This window comes from Numida meleagris, chromosome 1, assembly GCF_002078875.1.
Source record: "Numida meleagris isolate 19003 breed g44 Domestic line chromosome 1, NumMel1.0, whole genome shotgun sequence".
NCBI lineage: Eukaryota > Metazoa > Chordata > Aves > Galliformes > Numididae > Numida > Numida meleagris.
In genome coordinates, this window is record NC_034409.1 from 10,722,888 (window position 1) to 10,746,587 (window position 23,700).

At 35.5% G+C, this 23,700-nt stretch overlaps 2 long non-coding RNA genes across 2 annotated transcripts in view; both read right to left on the reverse strand.

The window, feature by feature from the left end:
- The window catches only part of LOC110392700, a 44,192-nt gene extending 24,668 nt beyond the window's left edge, over nucleotides 1–19,524 (reverse strand). Inside the window, exons 1-2 of the long non-coding RNA XR_002434573.1 lie at nucleotides 19,262–19,524; nucleotides 1,445–1,547 (exon numbers count right to left, since the gene is read on the reverse strand). This is a non-coding gene — a long non-coding RNA (uncharacterized LOC110392700). The remainder of the gene's footprint in view (nucleotides 1–1,444; nucleotides 1,548–19,261) is intronic.
- LOC110392320 overlaps nucleotides 22,442–23,700 on the reverse strand; it is a 30,010-nt gene continuing 28,751 nt past the window's right edge. Inside the window, exon 3 of the long non-coding RNA XR_002434306.1 lies at nucleotides 22,442–22,706. This is a non-coding gene — a long non-coding RNA (uncharacterized LOC110392320). The remainder of the gene's footprint in view (nucleotides 22,707–23,700) is intronic.

Here is a 23,700-nt window from a genome sequence, read left to right on the forward strand (position 1 = left end):
CCAGATCTTTCTGGTTTTTTGTGATTGCACAACTTTTCTGTTAGTTCACTCAAGAAAGAGGTGTTATTGAACAGAGATATGGAGAAGTTTCTGTGTGGTCCTTAGACCACTTGTGTGGGATGGTATAACCCAATGTTACCTTCTCAGGGTGCTAATTCTTCCCTGTTGATTTAATTACAATAGGATGGTTTTTTCCTTTTTTTTTTTTTTCTGTTAAAACTGTATACTTTCTTTCTTTGTTTTTGAGAACCTCTGCCCAAAATTTTCCTCCAGCTTGCTGTCAGATGAATCTGAATTATTTCCACTGGGTTCAAGCAAAAAGTAGCTTTCTTCTCTGCTCTCCTTAGAAAAATCCTTTGCAAAATCCAGTGCAGCATTATTATGACTGGGGAAGTATTTTCCAGGAAAGTTATTTGCATTGAGTCACACTCAGTAGAAGCATAACATGAAAAGACTTTGCAAATGGAGCATCCAAAACCACGGTTGCAACTTTTTCTTGTGGAATTGGGAAACACACACTTTCAGACTCACTGTGTGCTGCCTTGAGTGCTTTTGTGATCTTCTTCCCACTCTTCAGTGATTTGGTACACCCACAAAAAGAGTCTAGCCCAACCAAAAATGAGGTAGTACTAAAATTATTTTCAAAAATTATCACTGTTCAGAGGTACTTTGGAAAGGTTTGCCATAGCTCAGAAAAGCACAGGGATACAAATCTAAGCTTTACATTCTTACCCTAGCTGGGCCCATTGCTCAAGCCTGTCTAGGTCCCTATAATAATATTATATTACATTACATAACATATATATTACATGATATTTCAGCCCTCAGTATTATTTGCTGTTCCATAAAATGTATACTTTTTCCTATTGTTTTGCTAACTCCTTTCTTCTAATGTCTTCCCTCTTCCATATTCTTATATTTTTTGCAATATATAGAAAGTACTCAATAATAACACTACAATACTACCCTTCTAATGATATTATTTATGCATTCATTTTAGTAAAGCAGAAGTCTCTCAGGTCTTTCTTTTAAAAAAGAAAGAAAGAAAGAAAGAAAGAAAGAAAGAAAGAAAGAAAGAAAGAAAGAAAGAAAGAAAGAAAGAAAGAAAGAAAGAAAGAAAGAAAGAAANAGAAAGAAAGAAAGAAAGAAAGAAAGAAAGAAAGAAAGAAAGAAAGAAAGAAAGAAAGAAAGAAAGAAAGAAAGAAAGAAAGAAAGAAAGAAAGAAGGAAAGAAAACCTTTCAGTTTTACTTTGCTAATTAGGATTTTTATTGGCTTTGTTTCCTGACATGTTTTCTATAAATTCTTCTTTCAGATATAAATCCTTATTTACCCTCTTTTTACCTTGAATGAAAATGTAAGTCAGATGTAACAAAGAACCCACAGTAGAACCACAGGACAGAGGGTCTCATAGAAATGGAAATACTGGAAAGCTCAATTGCTTACCGAGCAAAGATAGACATCTTCACTTTTTAAAACTCATATAATTGTAGGAGTAGAGTCAATAAGAAGTGAAAGCAAATGCCTCCAATATCTATTTTGACAATACCTATATAAAGAAGAAAAGATCAGATATCTATTAAATATCTCAGAAGGGTGGGTCTTTGTAATGGAATGCTTCTTTATCTGTTCAAAAGAAATGTTTCCTCTTTTTGCCAAAAACACTCTTACACAGATCTCAACACATATTTTTCCTTTTTTTTTTTTCTTTTTCTTTCTATTTTTCCTCTCTTCTGCACCATTTGGGTGGATTTTATTACTTTTTTAGGGGAGGTTCGGGGGGGGTTGGTGAGTGCTGGTAATCACAAAGCAATTTCTTTCTAAGCCCACTTCCTGCTAGCTTCTTAAAGCATACACATTTGGCAATTGTGCTTTGACGTTTTGTTATTATTAGCATTTGGAGGAGAAGAAACAAAATTAAAGCACTTCCCTCAGTGAAGCTTCAGCAGTTTCATTACTGTTTACACTAACAGCAGTAGCATAGAATTTTAACTGTAACATACAGTCCTGAGTCAATGTTTCTCAGCAGCAATAAAATTGTACTGCTGCCACACAGGATTTTGTTTTAATCCTCATGGCATTAACTTTCCATCATGTGGCATTGGGCATAAATGAAATCACTATGAGAAGGTAATGGGTAGCTGCAGCAACAGGTGCTGAGGCTGTGCTGCTTGTGCGCCTGGCTCTGCTCAGTGCCCATCTTTGCCTCTTCCCTTTTTGCCAGACCTGAAAGGAAGAAATCAAACACATTATGATAACCTAGCTGAAGCTATACTAGCTCAGATCTGGATCTAGAAGTCAGGAAAGAGCTGCTAAAAGAAGAAGTTCGGCTTCACTTTACTCAGAGCTTTTTCCTTATGCCTGGGATGGTCCCAGAGAGCCTCTTTTCCCAGAGACCAGAAACACAGAGCCTTTTTTTCCCCACTTCTGCCTGTCTCAGGCACTGCCTGCTTTCTTTCTGCCTGAGGGCTGCCATGGCAATATCTATCTATTTGAATATATCCATAAATAAATACATGCAAACCTAGACATCTGTTTTATTTTTTTCTTAAACTGAAGAAAAGTAATATGGTTTTCTGTGTACTGAGATGCTGACTTTTATCTTGTGCAAATTAAATTTCTATAAACAAGTCCTGTTACCTAGATTTCATACTTGCCCTTTCACTCTTTACTTAATTTCACTTCTCTTAGCTCAGGACACAACTGGCTCTAGTCTCTTTGGACTAAGTCCTAAACCTTCTGCCTTCAGAAAAAAAAAACTCCAGATTTCAAAATCAGACAATCAGAAACAACGAAATTACAAATGCCATTGCATAGCCTGATCCTCTCAATTTCATCCTTGCTACCATCGTCTGTTTGTTCACTTTTCTGATCTCTCTTTCTCTGTGGGCACTCATTTCATAACTTCTTTTTTGTCTTCTTCACACACCATCTTTTCCCTACTAACTGTAGCCACTTCCTTATTCACAGCATTCAAACCATTTATTCCAACTCCTAACCACAATAAAAACTGTCCATTTAAATTAATCTTGACATTTTTAGTCAACTACAACCCACAATGACAGATGACATTAATTAAACCATTAGGATATTTTAGCAGTTTACTACCAAAGAAATTAAGCTGCTACGAGTGTTGAAGTCCACTTCTCTACATGTCAAAGCCGTATTCTTTTCCTTCTTTTTTTTTTTTTTTAAGGTGAGGATATTAAATACAAAATAACTAATTTATTTGTCATGCTCTACTTGAGTCATTGTACAAAGAAACTTCACTGTCTGATATCTTCCATCCATCATTTGGACAGTGAGAAATAGCCCCTCAGTTCCTAAAGTAGTTGCTCCACGCAACTGGAATTCACAATGTAGGGAATGTTCATTGTCTCAAACTAGCCATGATCTGGTTTATAATATGCCAACACTTTATACTGTGTTTATCAAGAGTGTGTCAGAGGTATTGATGGTAAGCAGAAGGGAAGAAGATTATGCAAAGCTCTACATCTGATTCAGTGAATCATATGATCAAGAAAAATAAAATAAAATCAGTTGCAGCAGCTGGGTATTGTTTTATAATCTGATTGAACCCTTCTTGCCTTCAGAGAATAGGAGAAAACATTTGCTTTTCAGTACTTTCTCCCTAACTGTACTTAGTACAACCACACTCCTCAACTGCACTAAACAAAAGTAGAATTTGAAATAGAATTTAAGTAGTGCTCTATAGATTGCCTAAAACTCATTTTGCTCTGGCAGCCAAATTAAAAAGTTCCAGTTCAAGCAGTTAGATTTCAAAGTCCATTCCATCAAATGGAAAGAAATTCAAACACCAGCATAGTCTGAATACTAATTTGAAATTTATGGCCTCATAGAACTTATTTTAATGCTCAAATACAAAGTCAAGTTTGGCAGGAACAGGAAGAAACACCACCAGGATAAGTTTGACTGAAATGGAAGATTGACCAAACATTAATTTCAGACCTTCTTTCCTTCAGTTCTCCTGAGTATTAATTTTCTTTTTGACTTTTTCATGGTTATTTCCTGCCTTTTCTACTTTCTTCTCACTTATTTCTTTAAGATTGGAAGGAGAAGGATCCACATAAAGAAATTTATCCTTTTCTTTGTTTTTTGTCAAGTTAGTCCAGAATTCATATTGTGACTCCAAGAATTTGCACTGATATTTCACTATCTTCTTTATTCATTTTTTACAAAACAATCTTTTCCTTTGGATTGTTAGTATACAACTAGGAAATTTTGCATGTAATTAAAACTATTTTTGTGACATCCTGAAGAAAAATAATGGAGGGAAAGAAAATACCTTTTTGAAAAAGGGACCTCTGAAGTAGCACTGAGAAAAAAAGAGCGAGGTAACACTGAAAGCAAAGAGCATACAAAGAGCATACATAAGCTGAAAGAATGATCCGTAATCCTATAATTCAGGAGGAAGACAAAGAAAGGAAATAAACACTAGGTTTATGACTAGTATTCTGCTTGGGTCAAGATGTAACTGAATATGTGCTTCTGCAGTAAATGCTCTGTTTATCAATTCTGTGTAGGTAAAATGCTTTGTCTCTTTTTTTTTTTTTTTTCCCCCTAGCGAGTCTTTTCTCTCTTCTGGATATCTGTAACGTGGCAATTCTAACCTTCACAGTTGTGCTTATTGTTTAGCATAACATGATCCATACACAGGGACATACTTTCTCATATATATATCACTAGCAAAGCTCATCTACTTAAATTACTGTTTCCAATGTAAATAAGGAAAATATAATATTAGAAATCCATTTGTTTTTAATTTCTTTCAAAAGTTCCTGAACATTAAATTTGAAATCATTTATTTATTTTCTATTTGTTAGTTTATAGGAAATGATATTTTCAAATAATTTTCCAATGAAAAACTCAACCGGAAGATAAGAGATTATGCATGCCACAGCAGGGAGGATAAAGAAATTAATTTTAACTGAAGGCTCGGGAGTGAAACTTTAAAATGTACCTCTTTAAAAACAAAAACAGCAAAAAAAAAAAAAACTAGGCTAATATATGAAACTTTGATTGTTAAGACATAAAAATGTATCATATAAATTAGTTCCATTACCTGGGAAAATGTCCAAAAGCTTATTATCAGGAAAACAAATTCTTTCCTAGACCAACCCATGCCTCAGGGGAAATGCTGTTCAGACAGAGATCATCTGCCTAAACACCATCTCTAGTGTTCCTCGAATCCTTTTTGTAAAACTAAATTTTTCTGTGGCATTCACCCATCTCTGGAAGATTGGTATTACAGCTTTATCTTCTACTACACAAAATAAAGATAATGCTTTTTATGTATTTTGTGACTAAATAGGAGAATCTTAAACAGTCAAGAAGAGGCAATATTTAATTTAACCACAGATCTCTCAAATCACGCAACAGAAAAGCAACAAAAGAAAGTCCAAGACAGGAAGACAGAAGAAAATGCAGACTAAAATCACATTGATCTAATAAAGTTTGCGCTGAAGGCTGAACAGAGAGGTCAGTGTCTGTGGTACTCCTTTTGCATCTTCAGACTCAATAAAATCATATCTTTATTTCTCTTTGTTTTATATTTAAAAAATGCTAACATTTTGAGTTGTAATGACAATAAATATTGAAAGTTTGAATGCTTAATATCACTCACGATATTTTTCTTGGTGACTTTTGGAAACAACCAATAAAACTAGGGTGAGTTCTTTAATTTTCTCCTTTTCCTCCTTCTTTCCTACTTCCTTCCTTCCTCCCTTCCCCCCTTCTTTCCTACTTCCTCCCTCCTTCCCTCCTTCCCTCCTTCCCTCCTTCCCTCCCTCCCTTCCTTCCTTCCTTCCTTCCTTCCTTCCTTCCTTCCTTCCTTCCTTCCTTCCTGCCTGCCTGCCTGCCTGCCTCCCTTCCTCCCTCCCTGGAGGTAAATAAGAGTATCTCAGAGGGAGAGATTTGGGTTTTGCTTTTTTTTTTTTTAATTTATTTTTGCCAGCATTACTTCGCTAATCAGTCAATCTTATGCTTTTAGAAGAGGAACATGATTTTTGTGCAACTGAAAGTGGTAATGCTGGTCAAATTTGTGAGCATGAAATTGGATCAGTCTACATAAATCTTATTGTAGGATTATGATCTAGGGTTTGTCTACAGAGAAAATTTAAAGTAGCATACCTGCTCTTTATCAACTCCTTATTTAAATGCACAGACTCTTTGATAAAGCTGTTGTGATTTGGACTCACTTTGTGCACTGAGATATCAATTACAAGGAAACATATAAGCAAATTTCTGGGACTATGAGATAGAGCTTTCTTGAAACCCTCTCCCTCAGTGGCAATCCAGATGCCTCAGCACAATATAAACTAATCGAATTAATGTGGATTTTGAATATTTCCTTCAATAAACATGGTTTGGGTGGCTTTTCTGTTTATTTGTTTGTTTTTCTGGACTGTAAACAAATGAAAGACGTAACAATGACAGTTGTCATTACAATGGTCATTTTATGGTGGTCACATTGTATATGAAATCTGCTTCTAATTCATGCTTAGGGATTTGGGACACATACTGAGGAGAGCTTAAGAAAATTATTTTTCTATAAACATTCCCAATCTTCCAAGTAAATATCCTGTTTACAGAAAAATCAATAAACCAACACAGTAGGGAATCAAAAGAATACTGCTAAAACAGAAGTATACCATCTTTTTAACCAATGTAAAGAATTTTAAATTATAGGACAAAGTCCGTATTTCAACATTTTTCTATATTAAGTCCAACATTTAAGCAAAATAATTTAAATACTAAAGACCTTCATACCATGCATATATTTCAGATAATTAAATCAGAACTTTTAAGATTCCAGAATGTAGGAAGTATTATCATATGATTTTTCACTTTTCCTGTTAGTATTATGCAAGTTTTCTCACTTTAAAAACATATAATGGTTGGCTTACAAGCATTACTGTTGAATCATTAAGGTTCGACACTACATTAAATGTGAGTTGTTCCAAAGACTCTCACAGCTTTACCTTCAGATACAAATGGGTCACTGTGCCTGAGAAGTCAGAGGCAGTCAGACATGATATACTCTTCATCTCAGTAATGGGCCTACTGGTGGAGATAGACTTGAGTGGACCTTAGACCCTTGTTTTTATGGACTTGAATTCCTGTTGCCATCACATAGCTGTTTGACATCCTCCAATTTATAGAACATATTTAATCACCTTATTCCAGGTCACTGCAGTAGGCAGTCAGACTTGTTCCTCATGACAATGCTAACTTGTAAAATCATGGAAGAGGAGTTTTGACCTTTGTTCATGTAGGTGTCCCCTGCTGAACTTGGTCAGGCTGCACTTGCCAGCCATTGTATATCTCAAGCAAATGTTTTGCTTGCTACATGGTGTATTGTATTATAGTTGTTACAGCTGTTCAATGTTTTTCTAGTGGTTATTATAATGGAAGATAATATTTTCACTGAAAATACTTCCTTGTCTTTTAAAAACATTTTAAATAAGGAAACAATGTGGTAGTTTAAAGATAAGAATTCTTTCCATTTATAATTTAGTTTTCTTCCTTCGTTCCTTCTTTCCTTTCTTCTTTCCTTCCTTCTTTCCTTCCTTCTTTCCTTCCTTCCTTCCTTCCTTCCCTCCTTCCTTCCTTCCTTCCTTCCTTCCTTCCTTCCTTCCTTCCTTCCCTCCTTCCTTCCTTCCTTCCTTCCTACCTACCTACCTTCCTTCATTCCTTCCTGTATTTTACTGAGGTGTTTTTTTTCACTCTTTTTTTTAACATTTATACATATATATACATATATCAATAGTCTCTGTAATTTTTCCTTTCCCTAACCAATTAGCCTTGGAAGTTCCTGCAGACAGACTGTCACATGTCTCTTCCCCTGTCTTCTGTACACCTGTAATGCCATAAATTAGTCATAGATATCATGCTAAGGCCTAAGCACTGCCATTTGTCAAGAGTTTGATGGCTATATCAATTTCTTCTGCTCTGGAGAATCCATTTCTTCGCAGGTCAAAATTTCTATCCATATAAACTGTGTTAGTGGGGAAAATATATATATATGGGTCAAGCCCAGACAGGACTGCATTCTCCCAAATGGAGTAGCAAGATGGAGTAATAAGGCTTGTATTAGATGCCTGTAATCCCTTTGCCCTGGATTTAAGGCCTATGGTGCTGGACACTGAGAACCAAAGCAGTGAGTACTTTTAGATTTCCAACTTTGGCTTAGAGTTGCCTAGACAAGGTAAAAGGAGGCAGGTAGTACTTTTTTAGGTCCTAGAGCCACGCTGAGGTGTTTCTGTCCTTGCACACTCTCTCTTAGCAGTCATTTGTGATTCTGATTCTGCTACACCTCCCCTGCCACCTCTCTTGTAGCACTGGCCCAGGAACACATCAAGAAAAATGAGCAGGTTTGTTTTTTTCTCCTTTTAATAATCCATTGGTTATAGCAGTCATCATTCTTTGTTCTTCCTGAAGATGGCTTCTAAGTTAACTGTTCTGCAGTAAACTATCTTTTACACCAGCCTATTTTTAATAACAATTTTAAAAGCAGATACATTACTAAGTCGTGTAGTTTGCAATTCATCAAGGTTTTTTTGGTCAATTCTACTAATTTGCATTGAAGAAGAGAGGTAGAAAATGACCAGATTTTTGAATTAAAATTAAGCAAGCAGTCAGATGAAACTTAGAAATCAGGACAGGTCTTTCTGGAGTATGATAGATAACTTTTGGATACTTACCTTGGAATATTTCCCAGACAGTAATGTCTGAAAAACATAAACTTTAAAAACCCAAGCCTGACTTTCAGCTTTCTGCATTGACCGTTAGGTCATGTTTGTGTTATTACTTTTGCCTCTCCAAGATTCACCTTAAGCACCTAGTTAAATGAACTGCATCCAAACAAACTGGAACTTGACCTGGAACCAGCACAAAACTGTGATGTGGTACAACAAGGAGTTGAAGGCTGCACAAGTGCAGGCTGTGGAAGTTTATCATGAATGTAAAAGCATGTAACAGTGCATGTTTACAGAGCAGCCTGTTCTGCAGGTAGCACTGTGTTATACACCTGAAGAACAATCTCTGCATGATTCTCCTTAAATAAGCTCCACTGAAAATTTACAGGTTTTATTTCAGGAAAATTTTCATTGACTGAAAATGTTTTCTTTTGCTGCAGTTATACTTTCTACAAACACATAGTTTTTCCTAAACCAAAGGAAGGAAGCCAAATTCCTACCCACTCTACCGGTGAACAAACTACTGCCAAGTAAAAATCATTGTAACATATTTCTGTGTTCTGCTAAGTATTTAGATCTTTACTACATAAAGCTCTGTCAGCTCCACTGCTGTACACATTGTGACTTGGTGAACAGAGACATGCCTGAGAAAACAATTTACCTGTGGAAACGCTTTTAAACATATTTATGAATACAGTGATGATCCTAAAGTCTGACCTATAGAATGAACAGGATTTCCTTTCCTTCCTAGCCCTTCTACTCTTTTCCTCCTTCTCTTCATTTCTTTCTGTACAAAACTACGTGGAGATGCTAGTCAGTTTGTGAATAGCACTGAACTGACTTAAATCATATTTTGTAGCAAATTACTTTCAGTGTCAAAATTCACTCAACTCTTGAGAATAGTGTTGTTACACCTAAGTCAGTTGGTTCTGCTCTAGAGCATGGACTCAATATCAGCACAGCATTGTACTGCTCTGATATTCAGCCTTCATATTCTATGTATAAATAACCCAGCTTATTATTTATATTCCATCATATCTTTATTTTCTTAGCCAGTTTATTGGCATGTTAATAAAGCCATGACCTCAAACAAAATAATGATGATTCGTTTTGGTGAGGTTCCAAGTAGGTGAATTTGAATGTCATATGTTTGGTCAACATAAACTAAAGTAAAAAAGAGAGAAATATGAAAGTATTTAATCACAGTGCACTGTCATGCTGCTGAGGAAACTCATAAACAGTCTATTCCAGGCTGAAAACACTGTGCCAAACATTTGTATCTGGGACAGGACTGTACGTTCCACCCGTGTACTGCAGGAGGGCAAGTATTAACACACACAGTTCTGTACAAGCAGAAAAGCCTTTAAAAAATGAAGGATGTCAGGGCAGAAGGTGGGGGAGGGAAGCCTGAAAGGTGTTCCACATTCAGAAAAGAAGGAATTATTATTTCTCCTAATATGGAACAGCCTTGAGTAAAATTATTTCCTATATAATTCATTAAGAAAAGAAGAATGGAAAAGAAATCCTGAGGGACAACTTTTTTTCCACCTTACTGAAAATAAGATTTTTGAGTGACAAATAACTGAATTTATTACAATTAGCATACATCTTCCACACTGGCAACAAGATCAAACTAGGGGCTATCCAGCTCTGTATACCTGTCATGTTACTAAAAGTTTTACTAAGCCTAGGAAGGAAATGATACCACTTTGATGTTATTTTTGGCTTTCAACCCCAGGAGTTGGATGAGAAAGGACTATAATAATATTTTAACCTGCTTATAGGGATTCAAACCCATATCTTTCAGCAGAGTGCCCCAATCACTCTGTGGGTCTAGGCAGGAAACACACTCCACATGCCTACTGCTGAAATTGCTCCAGAATTCACTGGTGGAGAAGAGGTCAGAGGGGCAGATGGGAAACAGATTGTATTCCAGTGGTAAGGCTTTAACCTCAGAGAAACGCAGTCCCTCTGGTAACGCTCGCACTATCGCAGCACACGGATGGAATGCACGTTTCCTTCCAAGCTGCAGTCCCAACATCTGGGATCACAGCTGACATCAGCTCAGTACCACAGATACAAAAGTTTTGTACTGAGTTAAACTACCAAGTTTATCATCTTAAATACTGAATATGGAGTCACACTCTTTCCTAGGCTGTCTGGCTTTGGTGCTGTTTTGATCTTTCACTTCTTCCAGCAGGTGTGATGAAGTCTGTTCTAAACACTGCCTTACCAAATAACCTCTAAGAGGTGTTGGGCCTGTGTGAGCTGAGCAGACAGAGAAGCCTGCACCTGGAATCTTCCAAAGATGGAGCAAGAGTTCAGATGCTGCTGTGCGCTAAATTTCTACTAGTGCAAATTTTCAGCCATCTTCCTGAGATTTCTAATTCTCTCCGCAAAGTGACTGGAGAGCCCGTGAACTTGATTCAAGATTTTGGCTCCAGTTTGCAGTCCCGGTTGACAGACTTTTAGCTAGCATGCTGCATAACTCATAGATGCCTGCATCTACACTCTAAGCCTTAAGGTAAAATTCCCACACAGCACTTATGTATAAAACAGTTCCTGTGTCATGGACTTTTTCTTAGTCTTCATTTGTACTGTGAAAGTTCATTCACTCTCATGAGCTGATTCTCCTGTTATCCTGGTCTATGGCCAACTCTTAGTCAAATATGGACAAATTGATTCAGGTGGTTTAAAATCTATTTAATCTAATAAATGAATGAAAAAGAAGGCAAAATCAACAGACACTTCCCCTTAGCATACAGTATGTTTTCTGTTATCAGTCTGTTTAAATTATAGAATGTCTGGTCTATGTCTTCTCAATTTCTTGAGCAGCACTTAGTACAAGTAAACAGGGACATTCAGCAAAAACTAATCTAAACAGAACACTCCTTGATTTACTCAAAATCTACAAATTAGAATAAAGTCAAGGCTGTATTTTCTTACATCTCTGTTCTGACTGGTAAACAATGACTCTGTGGGCCAAAATCCCCTTCCTTCAGTTAGAGTTGTATATCATTATTGCATTCAAATGACCACACACAAATTGTTCTTTCCTAATGCCCCAATAGGACACAGATTTCCTTTCTTGAAGAAATTTGATTTCCACATTTTCAATTTTGCTTCTACTATTTGAGAATTTAGTCATTTTTTTTTCTATGAAAACCTCATTTTTCAAAGTAGATATTCTTAGTCCAAATCTTCTCGGAAAAAGATCTTTCTTTTCCTTTACTTCTTTTAATTATAAAATCATAGAATCATAGAATCACAGAATGGCTTGTGTTGGAAGAGACCTTAAAGATAATCTAGTTCCAGCTCCCTGCTGTGGGTAGAGTTGCCACCCACCAGATCAAGCTGCCCAGGGTCTCATCCAACCTCGCTTTGAATGTCTCCAGGGATGGAGCATCCACAGCTTTTCTGGGCAACCTGTTTCAGTGCCTCATTGCCCTTTGAGTAAAGAGTTTCTTCCTAAAGTCTAACCTAAATCTCCCTTCCTTTAGTTTTAAGCCATTCCTCCTTGTCCTGTCACTATCAGACAGAGTAAAAAGTGGGTCCCCCTCCTGCTTGTAAGCTCCCTTCAAGTACCAGAAGGCCATAATTAACTCTCCACAAAGCATTTTCTTCTCCAAGCTGAACAAGACTTTCTTCCTAGGAGAAGTGCTCCAGCCCTCTGATCATCTTTACAGCTCTCCTCCTGGCACACTCCAACAGCTCCACATCTTTCTTGTGTTGGCTATTAAAGGTTATTTAATATAATACTGTCCTTTCAAAACTTATATTAAGGGTTTTGTTTGTTGTTATTTTGTTATTGTTGTTTCCACCAAAGCACTGCCTTCTTATGAGACTAAACCTTTGAGTAAGTGGAAACCATCATTCATCAATATGAATAGGAACAAGTATCCTAAATTTAATTTCAAATCAAATATATTTTTGCGATCACTTCAAATTTACCCGATAAGAAAACTGACTGCAAATACTGCATGTACATTAAAAATCCCACATACATTAACTTCAGCTAAACTATCTGATTTGATTAAAAAGTCTAATAATTCTGGAAAAACAGCACAGTTTCATAGGTGTTGTATAGATCAACTTACAGTTGATAAGACAGTTGTATACATTGTATAAGACTTCAATTTATTGCATATTAGCATCTGCATATGCTTAAGGTCACCCTCAGACATTTAGGCACATTTCTTTGTCTCTCTTTCCTCCTCCTTTGTTTGGTTACTCCCTAGCTGGTTCAGCAGCCAATATTTAGAATCTCCATTCTACTTTAGTGCAAACAATAATTTAAGTAACTTATTCCAAATAAACATAAAAGAAATCCTTACAGTTTACAGGTACAGTTATATAAAAACTTATCATCCTAATCTTGTTTGATTTTCATCTTGTTAAATTGGAGGGATCCTGTATTACTGACATATAACTCTAGAAAGGAGGACTGTTGCCTAGGATTTGCAGTGTAAACAATTCTTAGTGTACACACCATTTTCCCCTGCTGTACACACCCTGTAAGTTAACTGTATCACAAACAAGCTACAGTAATTTAAACAACATGTGTCTCGGCTTTCTTTCAAATAAAATTTGGGCTTGAAAACTATACATCTGTAAATCTGATTTAGAACCACCTCTTAACTTTTTATGAAGACAGTAGAGAGGACAGCATAGCGCCAGCTATCTAATGTTACCTTCCTGACCTCAGTAGAGTCAATGGGAGTTTTCTAAATGACTTCACAGAGCCAAAATGTTGATCTCGGTTAAGTACAAACTTTGAAAAGAACAGGAAGAGCGGCACACTCAGTTTCTCTACATGCCTGCGTTCATTAAGATGGGCGGAAAAAATGTTTTTCTAACAAAATAAAATTAAAAAACTTATGTCAGATCTCTTCCTCTAGGCACTTTATTATTCAACTAGAGAAAGAAACTGCAACTACCAGAAAATAATGTAAAGCATTATGCACAGAAGTCATATCAGTCTGGGGTGTTTTACTTCATTTAATTTCACTCATTATTGAACTACAATGAAAAATGCAACTCGTCATTCAAGGATTGCTGAGTTCCCAAAACAAAGTGATATAGAGCACCTTTCTGCCCCAAAACAATTTCATATTTTGCTGCAAGATTTTTACAGAACTGCAGAGTCACAGAATGGCTGAGGTTGGAAGGGATATCTGAAGGTCACCAGGCCCAAGCCCCTGCTCAAGCAGAAACACCTAGAGCAGGTGGCCACTTACCCAGGACCATGTCCGGATGGCTTTAAATATCTCCAGTATCTCTCATTCCTGTTCATTTCTTCCTTCTCGAAAGAAATTATCATGATGTGGGTAACAAAATGACAAAACTTTGCTAACAAAAGCCACTTAAACTGGTGGTAGTTATTTAAGGGATCTCAGCTCATCCCCACAACACACTGTTGTGAATGGTGTCTAATGACCAAGAGCAAATTTTAGAGGACCAAATGCAAAACAAAGTTACACTGAAAGTTTAAAAATATTTTTCCTCCTTCATATTTTCTCTCTTTCTGTACCATGAGACAAGTCTACTGATTTTGTCATTTTTTTCTTTTGCTTCTGCTCTGCAGGTACTAGCTACTTTGCTACCCCATTAAATAAAATAATGAAATAAAACCAAAACAAATCATACTGAACATGAAATTAATTGCATCCATTTCATGGCTGAAAAAAAATCATTCCTAAAACCTTAAACACTGTTTTGTCTTCAGATATATATTTGTTATGACTTTGTTTGTTTGATTTCAGTGATGATATCTTGTTCAGTAAAAGTTTATGCCTGACCATAAAATTTGTCCTGCTTAATAACGTTTATAGATGTATTCAAAGGCAACTCATTTCACTCGAATATCAGGACTTGGCTTGGATTTTGTAAGTTTGGTAGGTGTTTAAAGATTTGTCATGCAACTATTTCTCTTAGATTCAGTACTATATTACTACTCTCTTCTCTCCAAGCAAACATGGCATAATTAAAAATATTTTATACCATTGTTGTATTTCAACTATTGTGAAAGCAGTGATCATCAAATCAGTGGAAGATCAAGATTGCTTCCTCCTTGTCATGTTGGAATAAGCATGCCCAGAGCAAATTTTCATATGTTCTGACCACTTGGCTAAATAACAGCACATTTGTTTACACACCCTATTATAGATTACTTGTCTCTTTTCATTAGAGGGTCTTAAAACAATGACTGAAGAACACTAAAGTAGTCTTATTTTACCTGTGAGAAAAATAGTTCATCAGTGGATATAAAGTTAAATACATGGTTTCTAAACTGCAGTTATTAGCATAACCTGACAGTTTCATAGGAGAACACCCAGAGGGCCTATTTCAATACCTAAGCTAGAGTTTTAACAAAAGGTATACTTATTAGTTTAGCACCATAACCCAGAAAGTCTACAATCTAGATCTGCACTCCAACCTCATCAATCACTTCCCAATTCAGCCTTCACATTTTCTCCCCACTCACTCCAGCAGAGAAGCACTTTGGGTTACGGAGCCCTTGCTTACAGCAACTGCATTTCAGGACCAAGGGAAATAAATATTCAAATCTGCACGCCCGTGATGAAAAAACATTCAGTGTGAATGCTTCCAAATACAGGTTTAGGCATAAATCATTGGTTTCACATAGTTTCACCGCAACAGTAACTGTCCTCGCACAATTCCTATAATACAACTATATAAAATAATTTTTAAAAGTGAGAACATTGAGTCAATTTCCTTCCTCAATGTCCAGAAAGTAAAATCTACCCTTATATTCTCCCAGAGATATTCTAAGGCATGCTATTGAGAATATTTGGGCTTTGCTGATTATGGAGAATAAAGATACACAGAAATTTTGGGAGGTATCCTATTCTGATTTTCTGAATCTGGGCACTAAACAAAAAGTGATGCAGAACTTAGAGAACCAGAAGAAGACCAAAACTATCTTCACATCCTGGCAATTCAATTGCAGGGAAAGACATCTGCGAACCACTTCTTGATCTTCAAACTTTATTTAACTACAGCATTTTAAAGTGAAAAGGACTTCACACATAAAACTGTATGTTAAAGATGTTCTTCCCCTCAGCCAAATTTGTTATTCTGAATATCCTTGCTGGGAATAGGTGCCAAGCTTCAAGAACTGTAGCAATTAGTTATGCTGCCTGGGCAATTATTCTAGACCTTGACCTCAGAGCTTGCCACTGAAATTATTTAGAAAGCTTAGCTTTCAACACTGTGTGAACACTGAGTGATATAGCTACAGCTACAGTAAGCAGCAAGCAATGTCTAATGTCTTGCATCACCTTTAAAATAAAACAGCTTTCTCTTCTTGCCTGGGGATGAAGACAAACTGTCATTCTCTTGTTCTGTTAAACGGCAAGTGTTTCATTCATTCAGTTTGTTTGTATCTCAGTGTCTTGTAGTAAATGTGGGCATTGAAACCTATGTGACCTGAGAGCTTTGCCCAGCCATGGATGGAAGATAGAAAATACAATTTGTTGTTTTCGCACTGCTTCATATGGGAAAGCTTCTAGGTTTGTCTAGCTGCATGTATTTCATAAAATAGTTACTCATACTACTTAACATGATATATGTCAGGTACCATAGTTATAAAGCATTATATCAGTTATAAAGCTAGTAGTCAAACAGTAGAGGCCTGTTCAGATATAATCTGAGGCATTTTTCAAACTTCTTGGAAGGGAATGCTTTCTCTTAATAAAACATTCATTCAATTTTATAATTATGCCATTGGAAAACATCAAGGGAACGAAGCCTTGTGTAAGCAATTATGATTCTGATACAAATTGCAGTTTAATTATTAATTGATGCAAACATTTTACACACATGTAATATAAAAATGAACAATTTAGAATAGTTTTAGAATTTAAGAAAAGCATATTCGGGAAAACATATGCCTAAACACATTTCCACTGATGGGTAATTTCAAAATAATCTAATATAATTAAATATGCGTTAGGACCAAATTTTAGCTGAAATTAAGTTTATTTCACCATTCCTGAAACTTCTAGTTGAAGCTGCAATAATAATGTTTACAATAATAACCACGACAAAAATGACATTTCAAATATTCAGCTTGTGTGTAGTCTGTTGACAAATAAATACAGGTTTTTTTACTAAGTATGATTTTGTTCCATTTAAAAGAAGATATACATATGTATAGCTGCACAATGTCATTCAGCAAACTCAGAACAGAGCCATCGGACTCTCAAATAACTTTCCATCTAATGTAACATTAAAACTACTGCCCCTAGCTCAGACAGTAAACCTCAGCTGCCTAAAATAGGAATTTCACTTCTATAAAAGTCACTGACCTTTTATCATTTCCACCTTCGGCCTGCAATACTAAGTTCTGACACAGGAAGAGAACTGAAAGTTGTGAAATAACAAAAAATAAAGCTATTTTTGAATAATTTCCAAGCTGGATTGAGGAACACTCTTGGAAAGCTCTTGAGAGAGCCTGTTATCCCAAGATTTGCAGCTCAGCCTTTTGATAAAGGGATTTGAATAAACATGAACACAAGGCACCAAAACCTTTTGTTCTGTGACTTCTCAGGTGGAGAAAAACAATTAAATAATGGCTCTGGAAGTTAATTATTGAATGATTCATGGTGCTGAAAAACAGCACTGGAGCTAGTCCAAACTATATAGTTACAATACTTGAACTAAAAAATATATCATTTTACTGAAGCCAAAAATACAAGAATGCTAGCAATGTGTTCTGGTTCTAATACATCCTGGCAAACACTAGACACATATGAATTTAGAAACTGCAGTTTAACACTATCAAGTTCAAGCACCAACTACTTTAAATCAGAAGGATACACTACCTTTCCTTTCATTACCTTAGGATGTAATTCCTAAGACAGTTATGCTGCTGAACTGTGACAAATTAATAATAAAGTGGATAGATCCATTTTTAAAATATGTAAAGTGACAGATAAACACTGGAAAACTGTATGAAATTTATTAGCTTATTTTAAAGTGGAGGTTTGTTTTGAAGTATACAAGAACAAATTTGATGAATACCTGCCACTAAAAGTATTATTTACCAGATCTCCTCTCACTGATTTATTCTGCTATTTTTTATTCTAACTAGATTAACTTACTTGCACTTCAGTCTGAAGATGGAAGTTTGAGAAATTTGAAACAGTCCATTTTTGTGAAGCTCCAACAGGTAGAGCTCCAACAGGTAGAGCTTTTCAAGACTTGCCTCTCTCCAACAATTACAGTACAGACAACAGGCACACATCGGCTTCGAGAAACAGGCCAAGGGCATCACGTTGAGTCTGTTGTTTCTACTTGTAACCATATCATATAATCTCCTTAATAGTTTTGTCCAGCATTTATAATCTTATTTCTTTATGAACTAGATGTTCCAAATATCCTTTTAATTGCACAGAAACATTTTGCTTTATGTGTTATTTGAATTCATCTATAGTTTACAGTGATTTGTGTCAAGACTGTCCTTGTATTTAATAACTTTTAGTTACTTTTAATAATCCAATTTGCTTAGTAATAACAGGTCCATTCACGTCCATTTTCACTTTTTAATGCCAAACAAAGCAGGCTCTTTTATTCTCCTCATAAAATGATATTTCCATTCTGTTAGTTGTCTTAGCTGATTTTTTGTCAGTTGTTCTTGAATATAGGCAATTGCTTTTGCTTTTTCACACAGACAGCAAATTAGGTCTCAGAAGCTGTGATCATATTGCTTTAAAGTTTCCCTCCTTCTGCTGGAAATACCTGATCAGATATATGTTGGGATCACATTCAAATTCTTCATTGTTTCAGGATATTGGTAATGCATAGTCATGCTGTAACTGACTTTAACGTACAGGACTTAATCTTTCTTAATGAATTACTCTGTGTAGCATAATTGTTCTTATCTAATTAATAACATTCTAATTTAGATGTCACATTATCACATTTTATCTCAATACCATCACACCAAACCACAAAGTATTTTGGTTCTTTCTGGATATCATGACATTTATTTGTAATGGCATCTAACAAATTTGTCATCAGATTTCTTCAAATATATATTTTATCTAATGCCAATATTGCTAATGAAAATATAGTTAGAACAGCATGCTCCATTAATTTCCACTTTCTCTGGTTTTGTCTGAAAATTCTGAAGTGGGATCACAAGAAATGTTTCACAGAAGTCCAGACAGATCCCATCTGCTACATCTACTGATTTTAGAAAATCAGTTAATTGAGGAAATGACAAATGATACCAGGTCTACTTATCTTTTCTGAAGGTATGTTGCATTCTCCCATTGCCTGTTGTTTAAAAACAAACAAACATTGAGAGTAAAGATTTTGTTTTATCATAAATAAATAAATTTTCCTTTCTTAAACTAAGTAGAGCATTTGCTGTTTTTCTAGTAAGGTATAGTGATCCTTCGACACAATTTAATTGAAATCCTTGCTCCCCAAGTAAATTCTGCAGACTGGAATACAGAAAATTTCATTTGTGCTTAAAGTAAAACCTTTGGGGCTGTGAAGAGAGTCAAAACTTACTCACAGAGAATGTTTCCATCCCTGATGAAACCCAACTGGACATGAGCCTGAGCAACATGATCCACATTAGCCCTCCCTTGAGCATGACATTACACCAGGTTATCTCCAGTTGTCTTCCATTTTGGAGAGTTCTGTGAGTCTGTATAAACAAGAAGTGTTGAAAATTACTACACCCATTTAGGTTATCCAGAAAATTAGACACCTTGTTATCAATATTTAAATCAAAGCCATAACTATTAATATTAAATTTACTCTGTTATTGTTCCTCTTTCTCATTTAAGTACTAGTACTGCATAATAAATGCACCAATTGGTTTTCATTAGTTATATCTTCAGTGACAGCATTTTGCCCACACTTGCTCCATATAAATTCAATCAACAGGAACAGAAATTGACTTATAAATAGATAGATAGATAGATCGAACTAATTCACTTAGTTACAGCAGTCTGTTTTCTCTAAATATAGTAGCTTCACATAATGTGAAGTAGATTTCTCATTATGGAAATATCAAAGAACAGCAAAGCACAGTTCAAATATGTGCGTGTGCATATACTCATATAAAAAGTATGTCTACATATATCCATGTGTATATTCACACACATATACATAAATATACACAGGAACGTACGCATATACACAAATATATATATTTAAAATATAAAAAGTGCCTCCCTGATGTATAAAACATACAAGACCAGAAAAACAAGTTTTCTGCAAAAGAGAAAACAAAAGTTAGAGTACACTGTCTTTCTTCCTTTAGTATATATTATGTACAGATGTATCTGTCCATAAATACAGGTGTAGCTTCAATTCAGAATGTCATTGAAGATTTGACAAACAAGTAAAACCATTGGCTGGAGATAGAATAAATTCTTCCTAAGAAAAATTATATAAAAATAAATAATTTCAATTTTAGTATTTATTTTACTTCCCCTTTACATGGCTTCATACTTTTATCTGTACTCTGACATATGAACCTCTGTTTTAGTTACGTAGCATGAATCAGACACAGAAACTCCAGTAACTCATATGAAATTTTGAATTCAAATACCTCAAGGTACAAAACTATTTCAACAATATCAGCATATCTTTATTTTTTCCTTAGTTTATTAAAGACATAGTACGTATATCCACTTCTCTAACAGCATTAAAAGGAGCCTATAGAAAAGCTTACTTACATTTTAGCTGTGTGAATGATCCACCTTTCTACTCAATTAACTTTTACAACTCTGAGATTGTAGGAAGAGTTTCACTTCTCTGTCTTCTAGCTTAAACAGCATCCACCAGTGTGTTATTTTCTCACTTTTTGGTATAGGTGAAAAATATGAGATGAGTAGTTGGTATTGGTATTCCTAGATCTGCTTCTCAAATGCACAGTGATATGCTGTGGATGTGAATTAAATCTGTCAAAAGCCAATGTTACTGTGAAACTCCAGTATGGGAGGCTGGAAGAATGATGCTGTTTCACTGTAACATCCCATACAATTTTGAGATCATTGATCCCTTGAATTCTGCTCCAGAGATGAGGTCCTGCAGACTGAGGTCATGACTGAGCAGAGTTACAGGCTTTCTATATCACATAGACACAGATGAAAACCCTGTTACTCCTCCTGCACTGTTCCAAATATTTATTGCTGCACATACTGGCTCTTGGTTATTTGGCACATTTATTTATTTATTTATTTATTGCAGTACTGTATGGATCGCTAATAAAGAATGTCTGGTGTAAAATGATTACTTTTTCCTGTAGCAGATATTTTTACTCCTCTTTACCTTCTTAACTCTGTCATCCACTTGAGCATACATACAGATTTTGAGGTCTGGAAATCCCATATCTGTCTCAAACTCTGGTTGCTCAGACAGAATTTGGAGGATCTTTTGTCTGGCACTGAGCCTATAGGTTTCCCAACTGCTTTCATACCCAGCTCAGCATGAATCCTCTTCTCCTTTAGCATATTTTCATATGTATTTCATTAATTTTATTGGACTGCACAAAACTAAGGATTTGGAATCAAGATACAGTTGTTTTTTTTTAAATAGAGTTTAGATTCAGTCTGGATTTATATCCAAAGTTTTGGTAGTTTTCTCTCAGTCTTTGAATATAAATTGACAATGATGATCTGCTATGGCCTTTATTTATATTAGTAAATTTAGTATATCCATTCTTATAGTTTAGAGAAAAAGGAAGATCAGTTTTTGCTAATTTAACTTTCTGAGTAAAACAGATTTCCTATAATTACGTGGACAGAAAAGAAACTGAAAATCTGGAATGCAGACTTCAAGGTTAGATTCTCCACCCTTGAATAGTCCAGAAGGTTGTGGAGATAAAGGCCACAAATGGAATTCCTAATTAATCACTTCTGAGGTTTAGGAAGTCCCAGGATAAAACTATTTTATATTAATGCTTTCAGACTAGACTATGAGAAAAGGCTTAGCTTGGATTCACTATACCAAGTAGTTCTGGCATCCTGTTCATCACGCATCATGTTTTTAAGGAGACAATTTTACAGCTACAGTCTCCACTTTTTGTACTAAGGGAACCCCTGAAGTCTGGATTGCGCCTTTGAGAGCACTGTTCTGCCTGCAAGGGTTCAGATCACATCTCAGTAATAGAGATACTACAACATATCGCTTTGCATAATTTATCATGAGATTGTTGCAACAGGATGTCATTGCTCCAGCTGAAAATGAACAAAGGAATCATAACTGAGGAAATACAACTAGTGAAGTATTTCAGGCTCTTGTAACGTGAGATCTCCTCAAGTCTGGATTTAAATCAGGATCTAAACTTGAATTCTATGGGAGCTATTGATGCAAGTGAACTTACCTGCTATTATTTAAAAATCTGAAAGAGAATAAATGCCTTCAGGGAAATTAAAGCAAAAAAAGTCACTGGAATTCCAACAGTATAAATAGGGTAATGGAAATTTAATAATTTTAAATGACAGTTAGCTTATTACTTGGCAATTCTAAACCAAAACTACATTTTGAAAAAAATGTATCATTCCGGATTTTGATTTTCATCTACTTTCCACTGCTAGCCAGAGGTTATACAATAGTTATTATTTCTAAGTCTTGGAAACTGCATGATGCAGTCTTGGGAAATTTCTAAGAGGCTTTTGCAGACACAAAAGGCCCGTAGAGTTCTTCTAAAGCACTAAAAGCTATCTTTGTGATTCTTTTTCTGAAATCAGAGTGGAAAGTACTGTACTAAATACAAGGAAACACATTATTTTTTCTTCCTGTAAGAAAAGAAGAAAGTTGCAATCACAAATAAATCTTTTACATTTTAGTGTTTTGTTGACTTTCTTGCTGTCTCCCATTTATTAAAACTGATGAAGGTTTGAAGCCTTGGAGTTTCTTACAGAGAGGTTTGTCACTGTTCTTCTACACTGCATTGAAACCACATTCCTATTATGCACTCCAGCTCATTAGGAATGGTGAAGAATCTGGAAAAAATAATTAAGAATCCATTTACTAACTATTCTCCTTCCTTTTCCACTTCCAAAACAAACCGGTGAAACTTTATAAAAGTATGTCTGTATAATTTTGCCTATTTCCACCTCTGAAAAATCCCCAAGACAAGTAATGGCAAAACAGACGGAAGAAAGACATGCCTGAGGTACTTTTTGCTCAGCTGTAAGCAACAGAGTGCTAAAAACATTAGATATATGGGACATAAGGACAAGGTCAAGGACAGTGACATTCATCCCATATGTCTCTGCAGGTATATAATGTTTTTCTACATCTGATCTAGTTACCCTTTCTATGTAGTCAATAGAACTAATCAGGCAGGTCATCTGGCTTACATTAGCTTTTTATTTATGAGGCGATTAATTGTTCCCTATTTTTCTTCAAAGATTATGAACAGATAGAAGTTCACTACTTCAGGTGAAGAGCAGGAAAGAGCAGCTGTTAAGATAAACCTCATTCAGGTTATCTTTGTGATGTGCTCAGACACCATTGTGTATTAACCTCTGTGTTGCTGCAACAAGACTGAGTCTACTAACTTAATGACAGTTTTGAATCCTCTACATGGCTCTACAATGTATATTATGTATAAACAATTTTCAGCCCAGCTCTACAGTTCAAAGCAGCTTCATTTTGAATATTCTGTCTTAAATGGGGAAAACAGTAATATGTTTTCACTGACATTAGGGAGGTGAGGATGTCACCCATAACTCTCTGGGTGAATTTTCAAACTATTCTGACTGAAAAATAACTTGCCAATTTAATTATAAAAAAAGAAGTTGCACTAGACTGTGAGTAAGTGTCAGAATGAATCATTCTAGCTTTTATGTGGGTTAATTCTAAACTGACCACTTTTTATATTTCTATGTTCTCTCAATAATCTCCATAACTTCAGATGCTTTGTGTATTCAATGTTGGATTTTTTGGTGTTTTTTTGTCAACTGAAAAGCCAATCCTCCCCTTACAATTCAG